The 25,460-nt window shown below is 48.5% G+C and overlaps 1 protein-coding gene across 3 annotated transcripts in view; it reads left to right on the top strand.

The window, feature by feature from the left end:
* The first annotated feature begins 2,591 nt into the window (after nt 1–2,591).
* Nucleotides 2,592–25,460, top strand: part of GNG4 (G protein subunit gamma 4) — a 60,789-nt gene continuing 37,920 nt past the window's right edge. Inside the window, exon 1 of one of the 3 annotated variants that reach the window (XM_007170768.2) lies at nt 2,592–2,825. The gene's annotated coding sequence lies outside the window, so the exon portion shown is untranslated. Of the gene's footprint in view, nt 2,826–2,851; nt 3,058–9,773; nt 9,905–25,460 lie in introns of those variants that run through there. The other 2 variants (XM_007170769.3, XM_057531568.1) reach the window with 2 other exon arrangements.

Raw genomic sequence — 25,460 nt, 5'->3', positions numbered from 1 at the left:
AATCAGAATCACCTAGAGGGCTTAAAACACCAATTGCTGGGCCCCAGCCCCAGAGTTTCTGATTCAGTAGGTCTGGGATGGGTCCTGAGAATGTGCATTTCTAGCAAGTTCCCAGCTGATGCTGCTGGTCTAGGGATTCACTCTGGAGCCATGGGCTCAAACTGACCCTCTTCTTTCTCTTTAAAACGGACATAATTCTACTTTAAGGGGTATTGTAATAAATTAGAAAGATAAAATAAGTGAGTGAGGAATCTGAAAGGGTGGAAACTGATTTCCCTTACAATTGCCTGATTGGGATTGATTGAGATGGGAGTTGGGATAAGAATGACACTGAGGATTCTGCCTTAGCCAACCAACTGGGGAGTGGTGCCTCTGAGTCAGGAAGTACAGGAGAAACAGATTTGGGAGTGGAACTAATAAGCCCAATTTTGGATTTGTTGAATTTTAAATGCAGTTCTCATATATCTTTCTCACTTTTTTAAAAAAGGTCAGTGTAGGGGCTTCCCTGGTGGCGCAGTGGTTGAGAGTCTGCCTGCCAATGCAGGGGACACGAGTTCGAGCCCTGGTCTGGGAGGATCCCACATGCCGCGGAGCAGCTGGGCCCGTGGGCCACAATTACTGAGCCTGCGCGTCTGGAGCCTGTGCTCCGCAACGAGAGAGGCCGCGATAATGAGAGGCCCGCGCACCGCGATGAAGAGTGGCCCCCACTTGCCACAACCTAGAGAAAGCCCTCGCGCAGAAACGAAGACCCAACACAGCCATAAATAAATAAATAAATAAAAATAAAGTCAGACAAGAGAAATGTCTAAAAAAAAAAAAAAAAGGTCACTGTAGTGGGTATTTACTGGCTGAGGCACTTTACCATAGTTTAACTCTGTGTTTTTAAATATAAGCAACTTTTTTTTTTTTTTTTTTTTTTAAGATTTCTTTATTGACTGATTGATTGCTATGTTGGGTCTTCGTTTTTGTGCTATGGCTTTCTCCAGTTGTGGCAAGTGGGGGCCACTCTTCATCGCGGTGCGCGGGCCTCTCACTATTGTGGACTCTCTTGTTGCGGAGCACAGGCTCCAGACGCGCAGGCTCAGTAGTTGTGGCTCACGGGCCTAGTTGCTCCGCGGCATGTGGGATCTTCCCAGACCAGGGCTCGAACCCGTGTTTCCTGCATTAGCAGGCAGATTCTCAACCACTGCGCCACCAGGGAAGCCCAACTCTGTGTTTTTAAATGGGCACTTCCAAGCTGTGACAAAAACCTGTGTGAGATGTTGGCTAGCCCCAGGTGAGGCTTTCTGAGCTCCACATTTGCACTCTATCAGACACTTGGAGTCTCGGAAGGTGAACATTTGTCTGGGGCAAATGTCAAAGCAACGGGGATCAGAGATCCAAGAAACAAGTGATCCTCTAAGAAACAAGCCATTCCTCCAACAAGGAATGGCTGCTGATGGTGGATGAGGACGGCGAACGCAGGTTTTCAAGAAATATTTCCTCATTGTCAACCACGATTTTCTGCTGTTTCTATAAAGGAATTAACATTGGCCTCCTTTTCCTACCAATCTTGCTAACACTGCTGTAAGTGTAACGTAGCTTCCCTATTCCAAAGGTTTTGTATTATTTTACCAGGAGTTGTAACATGGACGGCGCTTAAGCTGTTTTTCCCTAAAGGAAAAGGATTATAACCGAGAGCTTTTTAGTATCTCGATCGCAAAACTCTTACAGTTCAGAAGGAACGAGGAGTCGCCAAGGATTTCCCCGTGGAAACAGCTTCTGCCCTCCACGAACAGTAGGAATGTGCTCCCGCCTTCCCGGTCACAGCCAGGGAGGAGAGCTCGCGGCTCGTTCCCACTCCCAACGCCTTGGGCTGGCGTGGCCATCCCTACATTTCCAGTTACTTAGCAACGTCCGGGTAAATGGAGACAATGCCCTGTGAATCTTTACGGGTATTAAACATTTCTCCTTTCACTGCACCCCTTGGGGGTGGGGTGGGGTATACTGTGTATTCTTTGGTGATGGATGGCAACCGGCCGCGCCTAGCCGGGTTGGTCCACGGAGCTAACCCGCTGGCAAGGAAGAAGATGCCAGAGGCCGAGGTCCCCGAACCCCGCGAGGACCACGGCCCCAACACCCCACCGTCCCCCATCTCCCCTTTTCCAGCCCCTGGGCGATGCGCGTCCCAGGCGGAGAGCTGGGACGGGCGGGGGTCGCGGGGCCAGGCACGGGGTCGCATATGGGAGACTAGGGGCGCTGGGAGTGCGCGGAGCCCCGGTGCGGGAGCCCCGGTGACGCACCAGTGACGTCGACGGCGGCGGGCGGGATTTCCCGGCCCCTCCCGGGCGCCCGGCGAGACCCTGCTGCGGAGTGGGCGCGACCAGAGTGGACGCGAGAAGGCGGGGGTCGGCGACACGCGCTCTGCACCCGCCGGACCCGGACGCACGCCTGGAGCCCGGCACGGGGGGTGCCGAGCAAACAAAGTACTCGGCAGCTGGGTGACCGCACTCGCCAGTGGGGTACGGGCTCGCCCACCAGTACCCCGCGCTCGGCCTCACGTGGTCTTTCCCCTGCCCGGGCCTGGAGGCACGGGGCGGGGCGGGGCGGGGCGGGGCGGGGCTGGTGACGCGACGCGGAGACCCCGGGGGCGGCGCGCGGCGCGAGGCGCGCGTTTCCACCGTGAGCCCGTCCGCGTCCAGGCGCGGGAGCCGGAGCGCCGAGCCGGAGCCGGAGCCCCCCCAGCCTTGCGCCCGGATTGAGGGGCGATACCGTTCGGTCTGGCCACCCCCCGCGAGCACCAATCCGGAGACAAAGCCCGCGCGTGAGCGGCGCCCTCGGCCCGGGTAAGTGCCGGCTGGGGCGTGTCGGTGGGGAACGAGAGGCACCGTCCTTGCTCCGGCGAGCTCGGGGCGAGCCAGAGACAAAAGGGAAACTCGGGCGGGACGGTCTCTGGAACTGGAGAGACGGTTCTGGTGCCTGCGTTTTCCTGCAGCTGTCAGCGGAAGCTCGCGAAACGAATACCTGTGATCATCTTGGCCGCCCGCGGCGAACCCGGCCTGCGCGGCGCCCGCACAGGTGGGCATCATCGGCGTCCCGGCGCCGGCGCGTGCGGGGGCTCCTCGAAGCCAGGACCCTCCGCCGAGCCCTTGGGAAACCCGAGTGCAGGTTTGGACAGACAGCTCGGAATGTCTCAGGGGTCTCCTGGGGGTCGGGGTCGCCCGATCTCTCCGGCTCGAGGCGGGGGAGGCTTCTGGGGACTCCTTTTTCGTATGTAGGTCATGGCCGTTCGCTCTTGTCTCGGCAGGGGTGTCCCCCGTTGAGGAGCGCCGTAATGGGAGGGATGGAGTGGCTAGTTGGTCATTTTATTTGGAGAAATGCTTTGGGCCTGAAGAAACCCTCTTGATTCCCCAGCACCCGGGACACCTGCCTCGGGAACAGTTCGGGCGGCGACAGTGGACGGAGGGGCGACGGTTTGTCCCTCCCTTATGGCGTCTGTCCCCGAGTCTGGTGCTGAAGTGGGCTGCGCTCGCAGCGCGCGCACCCAACGGCATTGGGGGAGGTTTCGTTTAATTTTTAAAATTACCTTAGAAATAAAAACAAGAGGATGGGATGGGGCGGTCGACAGAGGTATGACTGGAGAAGACTTCTTAATTTAAAAACAAGGAGGACTTATTTCTGTGTATCTTGAGCTAGGGTGTTAGGAAATGCAGAAATGGTAAAGTTTGATCAAGTGATAAAGTGGATCCTGGACACGGGTTCTCCCACCCTCTTCCCAGCTCCCCACCGGCGCCTGTTTTCTTCTCTCTCTGCTGCCTCCCGGGACTGTAAAAGGCTGGCGCAGGGCCGGCTGGGCTGCGCTGGTGTTTCCCATTAAACCGTGTGAGTCTCATCATCTGCTCAGGAGTCCTCACTGTGGTGCTTCCTTCTCATGGTGCGACAGGAAAATTCAGTGGCAAATGCCTCAAAGAGGCAGGGAGGGGACCCGGGCCCTTTGGCTGGCTTCTTGATCCTTTGGGGAAATCCTTTTCCTGGTTTCTGCATGCTGGGGGGGAAGGAGGCACCCGCCATCTGATCTGGCCCCGTTCCCTACTGTGGGAACAGCCGAGGTGATAAATGGAAAGCCTTTTTCAATCCTGAGAAACAAGACACGGTACACTGTAAACTGTGAATTATTTTTGAAGTGTGGGGTTGGCTGCATTATCAGTCGTGATGAGACATGGATATAGCCGGGCATAACGAGTAGGCGTTAATGTAGGGTGTATTGTGATGCTTTGCTAGTTAATGAGTAGCCGCACCACGGGGTTATTAGGCTGAAATGACTATTTAGGACAATGGGCTTCCTGTTTTCTCCTCCGCCCACACATGGCTCCTATCCTTCAGCCTCCTTAACATAAAATTGTTCAGAGAAAGCCTCTAGAAGATGTTTGGGCAGCTGAGAAAAAGAGCAGTGCGAAAGGGTCATTCCCAGTAGTGCAATGATTGGCCGGGCAATCGCCTTTGCCGTTTCTCGTGCAAGTTGATGGTGGAGAAACGAGGAAAAAGCTTTTCCTGTATTCATCTTACAGTTTTTAAAGCCAAAATGACAGTCCCTGAAGCCCTCCAAATCTCAGTACGTTCTTCGAAATGGTGGAACATCAGGTGGGAACTGGACACTGTCCTCTTGTCCCCTGGTTCCCCGGGAAGCTAGTGCCTGGCAGCTGCCTCAGGGGGATGGGGCTGAGCTTACGGGTGATTGTGAATAATGTCGTCTCTCTCACACACGCACACACTGACTCACCACATAGCTACTCTTTACTGAGAAAAGCAGCCAAATGACTGAGAAAAGACTGAAGTCTACTAGACGAATCCTTCTCATTTATTTATAGCTACATATCACTGTCACATTTTTCTTACCTTGTCTGATTTTTTGTTCTAGTTGAAGAAGGGAGAATGCCTAATAATGCAATGCATGTTAGTAGATTGACCTTTTTTCTTCATGGAATTTTGAAAGTGTCTTTAAGATATTACCCGATTTGTTCTCAGAACACCTTTATGAGAATTTACTATCAATATTATCTAATCCTGCAGATTATTCCTGTTTTTTTTTTTCTTTTTTCACTCTAGACATATTCAGGCTTCCAGAGGACTATTATTCAGGTAGAGAAATCGTTCATCAGTTTTCTTAAGCCAGAAACTGAAATTTAACTTCTTTCATGCACCAAAAATACTACCAAAATATCCTTTCAACAGTAGCCAGCAAAGGAATTTTAATTGAAAATCGGAGAAGCTGAATGAGTGTCAGAAAAGAAAAACAGGGAGATCAATTATAGTATAGAAATTAACATAATACTACTGAAAGGTTTTAACTAGCTGGTTGAAGCCACATGAAGAATAAACCAAATATCTTTTAAAAAATGATCAGAAGTGAAAACATGCAAATGAAATTTCCATTTAGGGAAGGAAGTAGAGGCAAGAAGAAGAAAAATTTCTGCAGAGAAAACAATGGGAACTTAAAAAGAGCTCCATTCAACAAGTTAGCTGGAGCATTCCAAATCACTTTAATTGTCAAGGAGCTTTTGTTAGGTCAAATGGCAGCTGGTGTGCAATCAGTTTTTCTGGTGGAACTTGGCAAACAAAATGGCAGGACCTGGGACTTCCCTGGTGACTCAGTGGTTAAGAATATGCCTGCCAATGCAGGGACACAGGTTCGAGCCCTGGTCCGGGAAGATCCCACATGCTGCGGAGCAACTAAGCCCGTGCGCCACAACTACTGAGCCTGCGCTCTAGAGCCGGCAAGCCAGAACTACTGAGCCCACGCGCCTAGAGCCCGTGCTCCGCAACAAGAGAAGCCACCGCAGTGAGAAGCCTGCACACCACAATGAAGAGTAGCCCCCGCTCGCCGCAACTAGAGAAAGACCGTACGCAGCAACAAAGACCCAATGCAGCCAAAAATAAAATGTAAATTAATTAATTAATTAATTTTTTAAAAAGTCAGGTCCTGTGCAGATGGGGGAGTGCGGGGTGTGTTGAGGATATGGTGCTTCTGGAAGGGGCCCTGGGTGTGGAGAAGCTACTCTGTCCCTGAAGCCCTGAGGTTCCCAGGTATCTGCAAGTGAGTCACCAGTGGTCCAGCCTAGGAGGACCAGCCAGCAGAGGGAGCAGCGGGCAGCAGGGTGGAGGGAGGGCCAGGCTTCACCTGGATGCCCCTCGTGGATGAGCCCATTTAATACTCCCAGGGTACCTGGAAGCTTTCTCTCCAGCAAAACAAAAAAAACCAAGTGTCCGTAGTGTCCTTTTTATCCAGGGGTATTCGGGCAGGGTACTTGTGGTGGGTGGTGACTTTCTTAACTAACCAAGGAAACGCACATACCAATGGGAGGCGAGCGATTGAGCTGCCTGGAAGAGACCCGCCCCCAGGGACCACACATGTGCTCCCTTCCCAAAGAAGAAGATGTGTTCCTCTCACTTCTTAGAGTTCTCAAACCATTTCTCCCTGGGCAGCTGGGTTGACTCTCTCGTGGGACATCTGCTGTGAGGCTGAGGAAGTAGATGGAGGAGACAGAAGATAGAAGAAATGCTTTAAACATCCCTCTGGGGCCCAGGTCACCCTCTCTGCCCCATCAAACGCATGCACGACGCGGAGCAGTAGCCCTCCACTGGCGTGAGCTGCGCTTTCTGCTTTTCTCATTCGTCCCTGTGCTTCCTCCTGGTGCTTCTGTGTAACTTGCCGCTCTGGGGCCTTCTCTGCCACCCCCTGCCCAAGGTCGCCACCAAAGGAAGAGGGGCAGGACGGTAGCAATAGGAAGAAGGAAAACATTTAAAATTGTTTCCAAAATTCTTATTAGAACACCTTCACAACTGCAGCAAAAGGGGTTACCATGAAAAATACATGTGCCCCCACAGCCCCACCACCCGAATTCAACTGTAGTTACTTCTTCCGGTGTTTTATCACACGAATATGTAAAACTGAGAGATTTTCGCCAAAACAATACACGAGTATAAAGGTCCAAGTAGGAGAAACGGAATTAGAAAACAGGAAGGAAAGAGCAAGGGAATACTGAGAGGGGGAAGAAAGCAGAGCAAGGTAGGGGATTGCTGAGGACAGTCTGTTACAAGTAGGTTATTTTCCACGATGGCCCCTCGGACTCTGTGGCGAGGTTCTGGACGCTGTTGGAGAGGCAAGGACAGGGATGGCAGACGGTGGTGTCAGGACCCTCACATCCTGGAGGGACCCCCTTTTTATCTGTGGGACCCAGTATCACAGTGGCCTCCATCTTCCCATCTTTCCTTACCTGTATGAGGGTCCAGGCATATCCAAGAATTGGAATCCTCCTCCGGCATGTTTTTCCAGCCTAATTTGGGCAGGCATCTGTTCTGTTGCTCTGGAGTACCTGCTATGCATACCCTTTATGGAAACTGTAGGAGAGGAAAAAAACTTCTCTTCTACCTTCTTATGTTCTGTGCCTGGGGCCTGGGAATTAAACTGAGGACAGGCAAGAATAACAAGAGAAAAGAGCCAGATTAATAGGGGGAAAGGTTTATTATGCATGTGCACAGGACCTTCACAGGAAAGAAGAGCAAACCCAAAGAATCGGTTAGGCTTGAGAGCGTATGTACCATTTTAGCAAAGGGATGTGAGTTGTGGGAAAGTGACAAGACAAAGAAAAAGGGCTTTGAGCTTCCAGGGGTGGTAAATTTTGGGAAGGTAAGTATGTGGCGAAAACTAATGGCAGATAAGGGTTATTTTATTTGTGTAGGTTTATTAGTGCAGGCCCATCTCCATGGTGTCTTTCTCTAGTGATACTGGTGGTTTTTCTCCTCCTGGGTGATGGGAGGGGAAAACACCTTCACAAAGGGAAATTTACATCCTGCTTTTAGGTAGAAAGGGGGAGGCCAGAGAATTCCTCCTGTGTCTGCTGTTTTCTAATTGCCTTCAACTCAAAATAATCCTTATGCCAAGGTGGCATATTTTGGGGTGGTATATTCTGATCCCCTTCAGAATTTCCAGCAAAGTCGAGAGCCCAAAACTGGTGGCCTGCTAAACCAGTGTGAGTAATCCCTCTTTGCTTTTAGTCTCTGTTCCTCAATCTTGGGAAAAATCTGTTTTCTCTGTGCCCCAGTTGACTTCACTTACAACCCAGGGTCTCCAACTGGTCTGTAGATGCTTATTTAGCCCCTGACACCTGTGGGACCACATGGACAAGGGAGGGTCGCATCTTGGCTAAGGAGACAGATTACTTAAGTGTGTAAGTGTGTGTTTGATGGTATATATGGGGGAAGCAGATGTTGCAGGGATGTAGAGACACAGTCAGGCTTCTCAAGTTTTAAGGGCTCTGTGGCCAGGAAGGGATGATGGAACTTGAGTGGAGATTTCCAAAGTGTTGAACCTCAAGGGAAGTAACACAGGGAAGCTGACGGTGATAGCAGTCACCAAATTCTTTCTGGAGCAAGGTGAGGCGTAGATACATAAATCAGCCTTCATCGGCATCCCGTATTCTCTTCTTCAGCTGAATTTTAACTAACAGGGACAGGGTCACCAGAGTCTCCTGCTGACTTAGATCTTTGGGTACCCGGGTGACCCCACTACCCTGTCCCTGTCTCTGAGTGGCTTTGCCTCATCTCCCTTGCAGGCGGGGTTTGGTGTTTCAGCTCCACTCGGTCGGTCTTGTAGAATCGTGTCTTCTTCTGGCTGTTTCCCACAGACCTTTCTGTGCTCCGTCCGTCCACATTGCAGCGAGTGTGACCACTGCCACCACTCTGCCATGTCTCCATGTCCTCAGAACTGCTAAGAGGAGGTTAGAGAAAAGCACAGTGTGTCCTGCACGGGGTGGGGGGGGGGGACCAGCCCTGACACCCCCCGCCCACCACATACTCTAATGCGTCAAAGTCCTCTGAACTCCCCAGTTTCCTCTCCAAACCCTCTCTTGTGCTAGAATCTGTTTTAGTAAATAGCGTCTGAAATAAATCGATCGTTGGCCTGGACCCAGGCGCGTTTTCTTTGTCATGGGATTTGTCACCACAGAGTTCTGCCAATCCTCACCGTGACCAGCCTTCCCAGGGTGGTCAGCCTTTCTCTGCTTTCCCTGTGCGTTACTGCTGCAAACCACGTTCAGCAAGCTCGGGTCTTCAGCAGGCCCTGGAAAGCTGAGTCCCATTTTTGAATCCAGACAACCGAGAAAGGGCTCTCTAAGCAAGAGTGACCAGCCTGTGTGAAGGCTGAGGGTTAGGAAAGTGCAGTGAGGAGAGTGGAAGAGGCAGATGGGAGCCCGGTTAGGAAGGCGCCTGAGTGGCATGTGGAAGAGTCTTTTGTAGGAGGAATGGGGATCCAGGGCAGGTGTTAAGCAGATGCAGGATTTAGCAGGTCCCAGCCTCGGCGCCCTGTGCCTGCTGCGCAGGGTGAGTCAGAGGAGCGAGGGGGAGGGGGAGGGCAGGGGGAGCTGGCAGGTGCCTCCAGGTGAGCAGAAATCCGCCTGGAGACAGAGCCAGAGCTGCGGGTACCCAGGTGAAGCCAGGGGGCGGGTGACACTGCCCACTTGTGTTGGGGGGGTGGTCCGAGGGAAACCAAGTAGGGAGGCTTCAGAGAACAGATATGAAGTTTGGGGCAAAACAGAAATGATTCTGTAGAATGCATACTCTTTCTACTGCAAGTTCTCCTGTTTTGAAGTCCCTTAAAAGGGACCCCCTGCCTAGCAGTCCCTGAGGCTGCTCAGCCCGCCGGTCTCTGGTCTCTGCGAAGCAACAGCAAACCGCCGCCACCCCACTTCCCTGGATGACTCATTCTTTCTGCGTTCAAGCAGTTGCAGCTCTGCTTCTTGTTTATGATTCCTTTGTCCCCCTAACGTTACGCACTTGATCCGACGCTGCTCACACCATCTCTCGCCAGTCGCTGACGTCGGGGATTACGGTTTCGTAGCCTTCCGTGAGAACGTGTCTCTGTCCAAGGGTGAGTCTCTGTGTTCTGTTTTTTCCGAACCTCCTGGTCCGCCTCTACCCACCCCCAAGGTCTGGTGGCCCGAGGCAGGAGCTCTGGGCCCTGGCCCAGCTTCACAGTAACCATGGCAACTCACCTAAACCACCCACAGATTGGCCCAGGGCCCCAGGCTAGCTCGGGCTCCCTCTGGTTGTTAGGTGTTGGCTGTGAAACACGCCCCGTGGTGGGGTTTGCTCTCTTTCTTTCTTCCTTTCTTTTTTTTTTTTTTTAAACAGTCCTCACTCTATCCTGCTGTTTTTCCTCACTGCACCTTCTACGTGGGAGGGATACAGCAGTGGAAAAGGCAGGCAGTGGACGGGGAAACAAAAAAATCCCCGCCCTCGTATATGTCATAGTAGAGACATCACACCATAATAATAAGTCAGAAAATGGAAAGTAATTTAAGCAAATAAATAAGCATTTAACAGTATAATCAGTGCTTGGGAGAAAAATAAAACGAGGAAGGGAGATAGGGAATGCCAGGGAAGGGTGTTATGAATTTAAAATGGGCTGCTCATGGAAGGATTACTACGTTGATCCAAGATGCAGGTGAGGAGGTAAATGAACTTACCTGATCTGTGTGGTACCAGTGAAAATGGAAGCAGCTGGAAACGTGGTGGACCCACGGGCTATTGATGCTCAGCGGCCTCCCTTGACGGAACAGGGCTTCGTTCCCTCCTTGCACACTCCCACCGTACAAGGAAGCTGCATTTCCCAAAAGGAGCGCTTGGTAGTGTCAACTGAAAAAAAATGCACAACGTGAGAGTTGAGAATTACGTTTTATTCGATGGATTTACTGAGGGCTTAAGCCCAAGACACAGCCTCTCAGATGGCTCTGAGGGACTGCTCTGGAAAGGTCAGGGAGGACCAAGGCTCTACAGGAGTTTCTGCAACAAAGACCCAGGGAGTCGGAACATCAAAAGATTACTGTGAATTAAAGAAAACCAAACATCTCAACTTAATGAATTTAGCACTTTTCTTTGTATGGGCAGATGCAAGAGTCTGGGCTCATTGAAATCATTCCTTTGATATGCGCCGTAACTCTCTAGGGTCAGTATCCTGCTTTTCTCCATCCTGAAACCCTTCAGGGTGCACAGCTGGGGGTGACTGCAGTGGCTGCTGGTTTGATGGTCACAACATCCTTTGTTTACTGATACGGCAGGTGACATTCTTCATCCCCGGCAGTATAACTCAGGGCAGAGGCAGAGACTCTTAGCAAAATAACACAGCACAGAGATGTCTCTCACTCCAGAACAGCCTGTTTTGTGGACACCCCACCCATCCAGGGACGACCAATGGGCCAAGCAGCTCCTGATGTACCAGGCTCCAGATAGAGCCTGGTACCGGGGAGTTTACCCATCCCAGGGCCCTCCAGAGGGTGCCCTGAGAGGCTGGATCAGAGACCTGCACATCTTGAAGATCTGGGGGCTCGCTAGACTAGAGAGACCACCCGCAGGTCCACTCTTCTGTGGGCCTGGATGGGTTAGGGGACACAGCTCTGTAAGAAGGGTTTTGTATGTTCTGGATGCGTGGCCTGCCTCGTTCACAGTAAGTTTGCTTAATGATGAGCTTCACTGGCTGTTCCTTCCATTTTAACACACCTGTTTAGGGAACCATTTATTTGTAGCACAGTCTGTCTGTAAAATTCAGGGTAGATCCATCCGTGGTTTCCAAACCTGGCTGCGTAACAGAATTGCTTTGGGTAGTTTTCAGAAATACTGCTTTCTTGCCTCACGCCTGGACATTCTGATTCAGCAGGTCTGGGCTAGAGCCTGGGACTGTGTCTTGAGTTTTACAAACCACGGAACCAGGTGATTTCTGTGGGTCTTTCTTCCTTGTGTCTGATCACCCCCAACCTGCCCAAGCGTCGTGGAGCCTGTTTCCCATGCTGGTCCCTCCCGCCCACCTGCAGCCCTGAGACGTGACTCCCGGCAAACGCCACCCGGCTGCCACGCATGCTGGAGCCCAGGTCTCCCTTCCAGGATGAACGCATGCACCTGTCGTCCCGGCATTTCGTGCGAGAGCCTCCTCGATGGGGAAACCAGCTACTCTCCCTGGATAACTGCCCCCGCGCAGAGCACGATGACCTTGGGACACAGACATTCCCTCCACAGCTCCCCTCCCGCAGGGAGCAGCACCCCGTGGTCTGGAGCAACCCGCAGGTCGCACCCTTGTTTGCTGTGGAGTCAGGAGGGACCCTTGGTTGTTGATGAGACGTGTGAAGGCTGCTGCGTGCCGTGTGCCGGGGGTCGGGACGCAGAGGTGAGGAGAAGGCATCCCAGCTCTTGAGGAATTTGCGATCTAGTGAGACAGGCGGATGATTATAACACCACAGGGAACTAAGAACAGGTCCCCCCGATCACAAATCTAGCCTGGGTCATGGAAGGCTTCCAGAAGGGTCTCAGGATTTGGCCAGGTGAAAGGGTTGGGGCAGAGCCAGTGAGTGGTGGAGGCTTTCCAGGCTGAGGGTTTCTGCTTGAGCAAATAATAGTAATAATAGTAGCAAACATTTATTGAGTGCTTACTTTTATACATGGCAGACTCTAAGTGCCTTCTATTATACTACATATTTGTTCCTTGATAACTGTTGTGTTAGGAAAAATAATCCCTCCCCCAAAGATGGCCACACTCAAATACCTAGAACCTATGAATCTGTTAGCTTAAGGGTAGAAGTGATTTTGCAGATATGAGTAAGAATCTTGAGGTGGGGGAATCAGCGTGGATTATTTGGTGGACCCAATGTAATCACAAGTATCTTTATAAGAGGAGGGTAGGAGTGTTTGAGAGATTGAAGGTGTCACGGTGCTGGCTTTGAAGGTAGAGGAAGGCCACAAGCAGGGAATGGAGGTGGCCTCTGGAAGCTGGAAAAGGCCAGGAAATGTTACCAAACTCAGTTCAGCTGCTCACCACTCAAAAACCAATAATTGAGAGGCAAGCGTTGGTGAAAAGGAAAGTTGTTTTAATCAGAAAAGCCAGCAATCTGGGGAGAAGGTGGACTCGTGTCCGAGACCAACTCCGAAGATTCTGCTCAGCATGACGATTCTTGAAAAGGGGAAACAATCTCAGTTAATCATTAAGGTAGGAGGTCAGATTCTTCGTCGTTTTTTGTTTTTAAAGTTTAATTTTTATTTATTTATTTTTATTTATGGCTGTGTTGGGTCTTCGTTTCTGTGCGAGGGCTTTCTCTAGTTGTGGCAAGTGGGGGCCACTCTTCATCGTGGTGCGCGGGCCTCTCATTATCGCGGCCTCTCTTGTTGCGGAGCACAGGCTCCAGACGCGCAGGCTCAGTAATTGTGGCTCACGGGCCTAGTTGCTCCGCGGCATGTGGGATCTTCCCAGACCAGGGCTCGAAACCATGTCCCCTGCATTGGCAGGCAGATTCTCAACCACTGCGCCACCAGGGAAGCCCCTTGTCGTTTTTTTTTTTAAGGTTTAATTTTATTTATATTTGGCTGTGTTGGGTCTTCGTTGCTGTGTGCAGGCTTTCTCTAGTTGCGGCAAGCGGGGGCTACTCTTCGTTGTGGTGCACGGGCTTCTCATTGCGGTGGCTTCTCGTTGCGGAGCACGGACTCTAGGCACGCGGGCTTCAGTAGTTGCAGCACGCGGGCTCAGTAGTTATGGCTCACGGGCTCTAGAGCGCAGGCTCAGTAGTTATGGCTCACGGGCTTAGTTGCTCTGCAGCATGTGGGATCTTCCCAGACCAGGGCTCGAACCCGTGTCCCCTGCAGTGGCAGGCGGATTCTTATCCACTGCACCACCAGGGAAGTCCCCTCATAATTTTTCCATTGCTAGCAGACTGCTGACTTCTGATCTTCCTCTGGATGCTGTCTTAACCTGCCTGGTTCACCTGCACATTTGCTAAGGGGGAACTGGGGGTACAGAGTCAGTCATTCTTTAACTACTTAATTCTTCATTTTCACGCCTTTTAATCCAGGAAAGGAATCAACAGGTTAGGTAAGGCATTGTGTATGTTCAGTAGAGCAGAACTCAGGAGGCAGGTTAAATGTTACCGAGTGATCTCATTTCTATAAGGTTCCAGGGGAACAGAAATGGGCAAACAGGAAAGGGACAAAAGAGCTGCTTATAGGAACATTCTCCCCCAGAGCCTCCCCCAGCAGCCCTCCTGAGGCTGTGGAGTTCCAAACTCCAGCACTATAAAATCATGAATTTGTGTTGCTTTAAGCCATGAGTTTGTGGAAATTCATTGCAGCAGTGATAAGAAACGAATACAGCCATTACTTTTGCCATCTTGCCACTGAAGAAACCAAGAGGTTAAGTAACCCGCCCAAAATTGCATAGCAAGTAAGAAGTAAATCCAGGATCCAAAATTCATCTGTCTGGCCTCAGATCCTGCGGTTACTTGTTCACTTTCATTTCTCTCCTGCCTGGCAGAGGTTAAAGAGCATCATGGCCCCTGGAGGTTGGCAGGAGATAGCTTTTCTCCGCTATCTGATGGTTTTTACACTCCTCCTTGGCTGAGTAGTTAAGGAGAGACTCGGGTTAAGCACAGCATCCTTATGCATTTAAAATTCTCCTATCTTCAAACATCTGTTCCTACCTCGTAGTTCCTTTGTTCATTTATTCTGACTCGTTTTCTCTCTCATATAAAGCATCCCCTATCCCTCTATCTTTGACTGAAATAAGTGGTGAAAGGAATTTTAAGGCAGGGTTATAGGTTTTTGTTTTTTTTAATATTAAGCACAGTAAGCATTACTTGAAACCACAACTCCAGATACATCTGCTTCACTTATACTCCAGGTATTTTACAGGCTGTGCTTAGATTTTCCAAGGAGCAATAGCTAACATTTCGGAATTTACTAAAAGCATTCATGTCCCCTGTCCACTTGATCTTTTCAGAAATGCTGGGGGGATGTTTATCCCCATGTTTCAATGTGGAAACTAAGGCTCAGAGAAGTTCAATGTGGGGAATTCCCTGGCAGTCCAGTGGTTAGCACTCCGCACTTTCACTGCTGAGGGTGCAGGTTCAATACCTGGTCAGGGAACTAAGATCCCACAAGCTGTGCGGCGCAGCCAAACTAAAATAAAACAAAGTTCAGTGTGGCCGGGATGGAAGCTCTGGGCCTCCACACTTTCTCTACTGTGTTCTTTTGCCTCTTAAAGGAAAAAAAATTGACCCAAAACATCCTTTCAAGGAAATAGGATGCCAGATTCCAGGTCAGATGTGCCTCTTTCAAGTGTAGAAGTAAGATGCTGGGGTATCCACACCGTCCCCTCTCGGTGTTTCTGGGGCCCCGCCCTGCTGGAGGGGATGCGTCAGATCCCTGGGCCTTTGCCATGAGAGTGTCACGTGGGGTAGTTTAGTTGAGACTCACTAGTATCTCAGGGCACAGGCGGGAGTCCTGATGAGGACCCACGGTGACATGCAGGTTGCTGCAGGCCTGGGCTCCCAGTGGGACGAGGACAAAGGCCTCAGGTCTGCTTCTCAGTGCTCACTGCTCTCCTTACACATGGGCCCCCCAGGCCCCTCGGTGGTCCTGTCCTGCTCACCGCCCCTCTGCCAACACAGGGGTCCCAGGGACAAGTCAGTCCTGGCCTTTCTCTGTTCTCTTTCTAGGTGCCTTTGAGGGCCTCCCATAGATGAGAGACCCCTTCATACAAACCAAGAGTTTGGCACCCAAAACTTCTTCCTGAGGAGGGCTCTCAGAACTCACTTTGGAAGTGAAAAGCAGGATACCTCTGTCTTTCCCTTTCTGCTTTAACAATCCTAGTTCCCCTGGAGGCAACACGGATTCCCCTGGCCGGCTGAGAAGGGCTAGGTACAGGGAGGCCCGGAGAAAGAGCACAGACCAGAGTGGCAGGATATTCTCTCTCTACACCGAAGTCTGCACTCACCTGTTCAGGGAAAGGAAGGACCCTCAGTGTCCCCCAGATGGAGGTGAGAGAAAAGGTCCCTGGCTTGCTACCTGGGCTGTGTGGTGATGCCGGATGCTCAGCCACTAACTGTCTGGTTAAAGGAAGTTAAGGAGGTTAGGTTACTTGCCCTCTGCCAGCCTTCAGCTTCCTCAAGGCGGTACCCAGAATTACTGCGAGAGGTCTCTGAATCCAGGTCTGCACCAGGAACCCTGTGTAGACTGAATGCAGGGTGCTGTGCTTTTGCATAAAGCTAATTTGCAAGTGTACATAGACGCCTCTGGGATCAATTAAGACAAAAATGAATTTAAGTGTACTGCTGAGTTCTTTAGATCATTTTATATCTTCTGAGTCAGTAGATATCAAAAGTACAGCCATAAGGGAAGCTGCATTTTTATTATTATTATTATTTTAGAAGGGACCTTATGCTTGAAACCATCGGAACCATGGTTTGCGAAATTCCTTCCATTTCTAATATTCTGTGGTTCATGAACAATGTCATGTTATGGTAAATTCTCTAAATATACCAGAAATGTAGTTGCTGTCGACTTCTTCCACATTGCTTGCTGGCTTCAGAGCAGGAAGCCTCTGTAAGCAGCCGTACTCCTTCCACAGGGCATTGAGCGGAGACTTTCCAGGGGATGGGTCTTCCCTGTGTAGGTGTAGAGACTGAGCAATTCTGAGACTGGCTGTTGGTCCCTCACCGTCCCTGGTAAAGTGGAGACTAGTTAGTGGCCAGTGAGACTTAACTGTGCTGTCATAGGACAGCTCCGTCCCCGGCAGCCCTCTCAGGTTTGGAGTCTCCTTCCACCCCCAGGTGATCCTCTTCTTGGACCAGAGCTTCATTTTATCTGCTTCTCAGACTTGGATACTGGTCTTTGCATCCTTCTCTATTTACTTATAGAGACTTTGGGTTTGAGCCGGACCACGTGTACCTTTTTCTTGCATTTTATAGCCTTTTCTCATTCGACTTGTCCCATCTCTGGTGCCTCTTCACAACAGCTAGTTGACTGCTGGTTAAAAGGAGAAACAGCCAGAGCCAGCCTCCCTGGCAAACTGTCTTGCTCAGAGATGGCTCAGAGCTTTCCCAGCATGGTCCAGCCGTATGGTACAGGAGGAGCTTTTTCTCCGTAGGGGTGCTGGCACAGGTCAGAGCAGCCCAGCATCTCCTGTGGGCTGTGGCTTCTTTGGCTGCCAGGAAGAGGTGGAATATATCCCTGCTTGCTTCCAGCCCCAGCCGCCTATCACCACGGCCACCTCTCCTACTTAGGGACGATTCACCATGAACAACTACTTTCCTGGGATCATCAGTGGGCTGTTGACACGTTAACGAAAACCTGGTGTCAGACTCTGCATCTTTTTTCTTGGAAAATACCCAGATTATTTTTAGGCTTATTTAATGAGTCCTGGGTTTTTTTGTTTGTGTTTTTCCTCCACTGCTGCTAACATATGTTCCTCCATGCATAGTTCACTTGAGCCACACAAATCTTTCTGTCTGCAAACTATGAATAACCACCTTGGAGAAATCCCGTTAATTCGCCTAACAAAGGATCAGCCATGTTAGTGGATAGCAGCCTTCAATGTCAGTTCTTCTTCTTCTTTTAAGGACAACTGCCTTTGAGTCGTCATTTGGTCTTACAGATTCTTCTCCTCTAGAAGGAAAACTACATTACTGTGTTTTTCTTTCTTTTTTTTTTTTTCCAAGATCAAGCCATTAAGTTGTTAACCTAATCTAAAAAAAATCTAACTAGACAAGGTCTAATATTCTACGAATGTGCTGAGTTGTCCTATGGGTTTTGTTCCTACCTGAGGCATTTTACTTGGTTCTCATCTTTTGGGGGTAAGAGTATCATCTTACAAAGGGGAAGACAAATGCAGAGAGGCAGAAACTTGCTTGAAGTCATACAAGTCACAAATAGCAGGATGAGAATAGGATAGGCTACCCTTCCTGTCTGAAAAAACACTCTTTTTCTGATTGTTTAAGCTTCTTCTCCGGAATAAGCATCGGGAGCATTCTAACTACTTCCCTTGAAGGGGGAATTCTCTGATTTGGTTCTGGCAGCTTGTTCTGCAGCCCAGGTGTTCACACCAAGATGCAAAGCGTATGAACTCGGCCCCGCCCCTGCACAAGACGCTCTTCATCAACACAGCCTGCCGACCCTCTTCATGTGGTCTTCTGCGCCCTCTCAGGGTTTATTTTAAATTCTTCCATGATGTGTTCACAAGAAGGAAGTTTTCTTGTCAGTAAAGTGCCTTCTGGGGTTAGCTGAGAATTCATCCACACATCCCCGCTCTTAGAAGAATTAGAAAAAAGTAAATTACACCGGATGTGTCAACAGTCGTAAGTCAGAAGCCACTTGAGAGCCCAGCAGCGCTTCCTGGGGGCGTGAGCCTCTGTCCCCCCAGGGCTGTGGGTTCCTAGAGGCTTCCAGTGGGCAGAGCAGCGGATAAGCGGCTGCGACACTGTTTCGGTGTTCCTCTCCCCTAGGGTCCTGGGCCACGCTTCCTAGGTGGTTCTGAGCTACGCCCACACCCCACAGTGTGGCCATCACACAGCCCTTGTCTACGGCATGCAGACCTGCCAGAGGCCTTGAACTGCCGTCAATTTACAAACCCCTGGCTCTTGCTCGAATTACAAGGATGAACAGAACAGCCGGCTTTGGCTGCTCTGCCTTGACGGGGCTGCCGCTGTGTGATTGCACTGCAGGGGTGTCTGCCGGTCTTGACTGACCATAGGCTGCCGTCCTCAGCAGCAAAGCTAAGTACTTACGATACTTTGAAGGTGTGTTTCTGACAGCTTGAAGATGCTGATGATTCGAGGATCTTTCTGAAACAGCGTCACAGGAGAATTCTTAAATGTCTTGAGTAAAGAGTAACAGCCTCTTTCATGAGCTTGTGTTTGGTGTATGTGAAGTTACAACACATGGAGGCTTCCAATATCGTACTACTTTTGATAGTATATTAGATTGATAATATATTTGATAGTATGTTATTGTCGTCCTATTTAAAAAGAAAGGGAAGAGGGAATTCCCTGGCGGTCCAGTGGTTAAGACTCCACGCTTCCACTGCAGGGGGCATGGGTTCAGTCCCTCGTCAGGGAACTAAGATCCCTCGTGCCGTGCCACGTGGCCAAAAAAAATTTTTTTAATAAAAATAAAAAAATAAAAAGAGAAGAGTGAACATGAAGAATGTATATAATCTATACCTAGTTTCTTCCTGGTATGTATCCTAGAGAAAGTCTCTCTCAAGAGATATATTTACGACATTATGGTACAAATATTACAATATTTGTACAATATGGTACAAAAGTAACAAAATATTGTAAATCACCAGCTCTACATCTACAGGAGGAAGGGTAAAGAGAGGGTAAATATACATATATATGTATATATACATATATATGTGTATATATATGTATATGTGTATATATATATGGCAGTAAACTGGATAAATCTCAGAAAAATAGTTCAAGAGGATATATAAATATTTTTAAATAGGAAAATAATTGTATTGTTTGGAAACACATAAATTTTTTTTTAAACTATAAAGACGTGTAGGAATAAAAAACCAAATTCAGAAGAGTGGGCACACAATTAGGGAGGAGTACCCGGCGAATTTCGACCGTATATTTTTGATTTATTTCATAGGCTGGGTGGGAAATAGTCCAGGGTGTCCGTTGTATGATTCTCTAAATTGTATTATATGTCTGGAATATTCCATAGTAAAAAGCAGGTGGGAAATCTACCCAACTCTTTGCTCAGGAGCATAGGGGAAAAAATAATGAACAGATTATTAGATCATAGCAGATATTTATGTAAAGCATAGTGCGTGTTTAGCTTTTGGCTGTTTCCATGCACAGTGGGCCTTAGCTGCCCAGGGACCGTCTCCTGGTCACACAGCCGCGAGGAGAGCAGATCACAACCGCGCCCTGGCAACCTGGGGACAGAACCCAGGAACCAGCGGCCAGACTGATGTCCATACAGATGGGTGGACGAGTGGAGACGGGTCCCTAATGCAGCTGTCGAGCACCCAGTCCTAGTTTAAGAAAACTCTGGGTCTGTTCCAGACAACAGAAAGCAGCTCTGGAGCCTTAAGCTAAAGGAAGATTTATTGTAAAGTTATGGGCAAGTTCACAGAATCAACGGGAATGAGCTGGCTCGGAGGCCGGGGCTGGGGAACCATCGGCAAGTTCTCCACGACCTGTGAACAAGCCACCACTGCCGGCGGTCACCACCCCTGTGAAGAGCATCTCAGTGTCCTTTTGTCCACAGGCCTTGTTAGGAGCGTGCTGGGGCCAGGATGGTCATTTGGCCAGGCTGTTGCAGGGGCACTGAAACCTGCTCCAACACAGAGCTTTGGGATTCATTCTGTCCTTAACGATTCCATGGATTTTTGCAGATGTGGTTGCCACGATCTTAAAGAAGCTAAACAAATACTCCCATTATCTCATTGCACTCTCGCCTTCTAACAGTCTGAAATTCCTCCACCAAATATTGATTTTTTTTTTTTTTTGGCCTTGCCCTGCGGCTTGTGGGATCTTAGTTCCCCGACCAGGGGTTGAACCCGCACCCTCAGCAGTGGAAGTGCAGAGTCCCAACCACTGGACTGCCAGGGAATTCCCTAAATATTGTTTTTTAAAGGAGTCATAATACTGGAGCAAATATTTGCATGTTTTTCATGGAATTAAGTCAAAGAATGTAAACAGAAATCTTAATTATCTTACTGAAATAACTTAATTAACTTACAGGTGATTTTAACTTTATATTTTCCTGTGGAGTTTGGATATTTTTGTAATGAGCACATAATTAGGAAAGAAAAAAATAGGCTCATTCCATTTGGAAACAAATCTACCCTTCAAAAGAATTATCGAGACCTGGAACCTTTGCAGCTGATGTTATTTCAACCTAGGCCACCATCATTTTGGCTCCCATGGTATTGACTCAGAGAAAAGAGCTGACGCTTGGTATTTTAGTTTGGTTGGTTTTTGGTTTTGCATTCGATTCAATTAAGTAAATAGCTACTCGGTGGTAATCCCTTTGCTCAATGTCCTGAGGGTATAAAAATGAACCTAACACACTCCCTGCCCTCAGAAAAGCTGGCAGTCTAGAAAGGAAGAAATTATTTGAATACAAGATTACACGGGCTAATGCGGAAGGCTAGAAGTGTCACAGTAACAGAGGGGAGAGCTTGGCCCCAGGGGCCGAGATGACAAGCCTGCTCAAGGAGCTTGTTTTTGAGAGGGTGGTAGCATCTGAAAGGTACCTTAAAGATGGGTAGAAGCACCTCGTAACAGGAGGAGTTGGGATGGTGAATAAATAAAACACCGGAGGCAAAAACATGACTGGAAAATTTCTAGGCACCTGAGACTAAATAATTCCAAGCCAACTCTAAGGTTGGATTGCAATTATTTAATTTTGAATATTATATGGAGGAAGTTTGGTACCAATTTTTTTGAAGTCTCTTGTATTTGACAGTCCGGAAGACTCAACCCAGCCGTGACGTTAAATGTGGTTAAAAAAATAAATGTGGGCTTCCCTGGTGGCGCAGTGGTTGAGAATCTGCCTGCCAGTGCAGGGGACACGGGTTCGATCCCTGGTCGGGGAAGATCCCACAGGCCGCGGAGCAACTAAGCCCGTGCGCCACAACTACTGAGCGCACGTGCCACAACTACTGAAGCCCGTGTGCCTAGGGTCTATGCTCTGCAACAAGAGAAGCCACCACAATGAGAATCCCGGGCACCGCAACGAAGAGTAGCCCCTGCTCGCCACAACTAGAGAAAGCCCGCGCGCAGCAACGAAGACCCAACACAGCCAAAAATAACAAAATAAGATTAAAAAAAAAAAAAAAAAATATATATATATATATATATATATATATATATATATATATATATAAACGTAATGGCTTTATCTGGGCCTCTGCTTTTTCTTGCCTCACATCAACATCTGCCTCACCTGGTTTCTAATTAACTCCCGGCTTGAAAAACCAAGCAGGTGTTTGACTTCATCACCTCTCCATAAAGTGCGTGCCGATTGTGTTCAAAAAGGGATTGCACGGCAGCCTCTGGTCCTGCTGGGTTCTGTACGTTCCATGGAGTCATTACCTCGAGGGACCTCTGGCCGCTGGAGGGTCTGGCACAAAGATTCCAAGGAAGTAAACCTTCAGAGAGGCAGCCTGGTAATAAATGGCTCATGAGCTACAGAGAGCTGGATGAGGTGCTGAGGCCAGGCGCCCTTAACCGGGTGGGGCTCGTGCGGAAGCCCCAGAATCAAAGGAGGCTGAGGATACAGAACACAAAAGAGAAGGGAAACAGCGGAAGGGGAGGCTGGGCTTGCAGTGGGGGAGCCGTCATTAACCGGGGCCCCCGTCTAGTGCCAGGAGTCAGGGTGAAGGGGGCTGGGGTGACTCTCAATCCACAAACTCAGCTGTAGGAGGAAAAGGTGGTTCTTCTAATTTTCCTAGAACTCAGCTTCCTCTGAAGTGTGTGTCCCATAGCCAGCAAGGAACTTTTGTCCCAGCCTGGACCCTGGGGTTGCCTCAGGGCTCTCCCAGAATTTATGTAGAGCCAGGGTGTTGGGAGAGGTGCCTCTCTGGTCCTCAAGGCATCTGTCCACCGGGTGACCAATGAGACAGGGTAGCTGGGATGAGCCCTTGGGACCGGTGGCTTTTGGTGGTCTTGTGTCCCACACTCCTCAGGGCTGCCCGTGACCCTCTCTGCCGCAGGGCATCAGGTGGCCACTCTGTGCTGGGGTCTTACCAGCCCTTTATGCTCCCCCTAAGAAGGCTTTGCAGCTCCCTACCACCCAGCAACCCTGGTCCTGGGGGCAACTCCACTCTTCCTCCTGCTTCTGGCCAAGACATTTTCCCCCCTGCGTGCTGAGTTATTTATTTCCCACCTCCGAGACGTAGGCTTTTGGAAGCAAAAGCCAGAAGGACTTTCAGCAGCTGTGTCTGCTTTTTAACCTACCACAGCCATCCCTCCGTGCAAGGGCAGGTGTAGATTAATGTCTCAAGATGCCTTCTAATTACACATGTTTGAAGGTAAGAGATTTGGGTTTTCTTTCAGACTTCACTACTATGGGTGGTCTAGCTTTCCTCCCGAAGGATATTAACACATAGAAGGCTTGCAGTGAAAATTTAAGGAGACCCTGGATCTCAGGGTTGTATAAGTGCAGTGTCACTCTTGCAGGATCCTGAGATGGAGTGCCTCCTTAAATTCTGCACTCTGGGCTGCCTTACTAGTCTCCTGATAGTCCAGGCCCTGCGCACAAGCATTGGAAAGGGTGGGAGGGTCAAAAGAATGAGAAGACAAGCCACAGACTGGGAGAAAACATTTGCAAAATATATCTGATAAAGGACTGGTATCCAAAATCCATGAAGAACTTTAAAAACTCAACAATAAGAAAACAAACAACCCTATTAAAAATGGGTAAGAGTTCTGAACAGGCATCTCTCCAAAAAAAGATACACAGATGACAAATAAGCACGTGAGAAGATGCTCCCCAACATATGTCATCAGGGAAATGCAAATTAAAACAACGAGATACACACGCCTCTTGGAATGGCCAAAATCCAAAACACTGAAAACACCAAATGCTGCTGAGGATGTGGAACAACAGGAACTCTCATCACTGCTGGTGGGAATGCAACATGAAGAGACACTTGGGAAGACAGTTCAGCAGTTTCAGACCAAACCAAACTTACCATACAATCTAGCAATAGTGCTCCTTGGTATTTACCCAAAGAAGTTAAAAACATATAACCACACAAAACCCTGCACACTAATGTTTATAACAGCTTTATTTATAACTCCCAAAACTTGGAAGCAACCAAGATGTCCTTCAGTAGGTAAATTGATAAACTGGGGTACATCCATACAATGGTATATTATTCAGCACTAAAAAGAAATGAATTATCAAGCCATGAAAAGACATGGAAGAATCTTTTTTTAACTTATTTTATTCAAGTATAGTTGATTTACAATGCTGTGTTAATTTCTGCTCTACAGCAAAGTGATTCCGTTTTTTATGTATATATATACACACACACATTCTTTTTCATATTCTTTTCTATTATGGTTTATCACAGGATATTGAATATAGTTCCCTGTGCTATACAGGAGGACCTTGTTGTTTATCCATCCTATATATAATATAATAGTTTGCATCTGCTAATCACAAACTCCCAATCCATCCATCCCTTCCCTACCCTCCCCCCACCTTGGCAACAAGTCTGCTCTCTCTGTGAGTCTGACTCTGTTTTGTAGATAGGTTCATCTGTGTCATATTTTAGATTCCACATATAAGTGATATCATATGGTATCAATATTTGTCTTTCTCTTTCTGACTTCGCTTACTATGATAATCTCTAGTTGCATCCATGTTGCTGCAAATGGCATTATTTCATTCTTTTTTTGTGGCTGGGTAGTATTCTATTGTATATATGTACCACATCTTCTTTATCCATTCATCTGTCGATGGACACTTAGATTGTTTCCATGTCTTGGCTATTGTAAATAGTGCTGCTATGAACATAGGGATGCATGTATCTTTTCAAATTACAGTTTTGTCTGGATACATGCCCAGGAATGGGATTGCAGGATCATATGGCAACTCTATTTTTAGTTTTCTGAGGAAACTCCATACTGTTTTTCACAGTGGCTGCACCAGTTTATGTTCCCACCAGCAGTGTAGGAGGGTTCCCTTTTCTCCACACCCTCTCCAGCATTTGTTATTTGTAGACTTTAACGATGGCCATTTTGACCGGTGTGAGGTGGTACTTCATTGTAGTTTTGATTTGCATTTCTCTAATAATTAGCAATCTTGAGCATCTTTTCATGTGCCTGTTGGCCATCTGTAAGACGCGGAGGAATCTTAAATGCATTTTACTAAATAAAAGAAGCCAACGTGAAAAGTTCATATACTGTAGGATTCCAACTATATGACATTCGGAAAAAGGCAGAGTTATGGAGACAGTAAAAAGATAAGTGGTTGCCAGGGATTAGGTAGAGCACTGAGGAATTTTTTTAATAGACTGTTTTTTTAGAGCAGTTTTAGGTTCACAGCAGAATTGAGCGCAAGGTACAGAATTCCCATGTGCCCCGACATGCATACAGCCTCCCCACTAACCAGCATCCTCCGCAAATGAGGCACAGTTGTTACAAGCGATGAACATACATGGACACATCATCATCACCCAAAGCCCACAGTTGACATTTGGGTTTATTCTTGGTGGTGTACGTTCTATGGGTTTGGACAAATCCTCAGAAGATATTTAGGGCGGTGAGACTATTCTATATGATACTGTGATGGTGGATACATGTCATTATACATTTGTCCAAACCCCTCCTGGGAGCTACTTTTCAAGATCAGTTCTTCCCCAGGTTCAAGAAAGTCAGCAGTGTTTTACAGGTTTTTCCCAAGAGCTGCAATTTACTAACAGTCCTCCTCTTCTGGTGTTCAGGAGCCTGTTTGTAAATAGCACCCTTGACCAAGACAATTAACAGGTTGCTAAAGGTGAGAGGAAAACTGTGATGGAGCCAAAGACAACAAAGAAATCTTATTTGATCTGTTTTACTCCTAAAATCTCATAGGAAGTAAAAATCTGAGAAATAATTGACACACACACGTGCGCGCATGCCCACACAATGTAAAGTAAA

The sequence above is a fragment of the Balaenoptera acutorostrata genome, chromosome 16 (genome assembly GCF_949987535.1).
Source record: "Balaenoptera acutorostrata chromosome 16, mBalAcu1.1, whole genome shotgun sequence".
NCBI classification, from domain to species: Eukaryota; Metazoa; Chordata; class Mammalia; order Artiodactyla; family Balaenopteridae; genus Balaenoptera; species Balaenoptera acutorostrata.
This window is presented reverse-complemented; position numbering and strand designations above follow the sequence as displayed.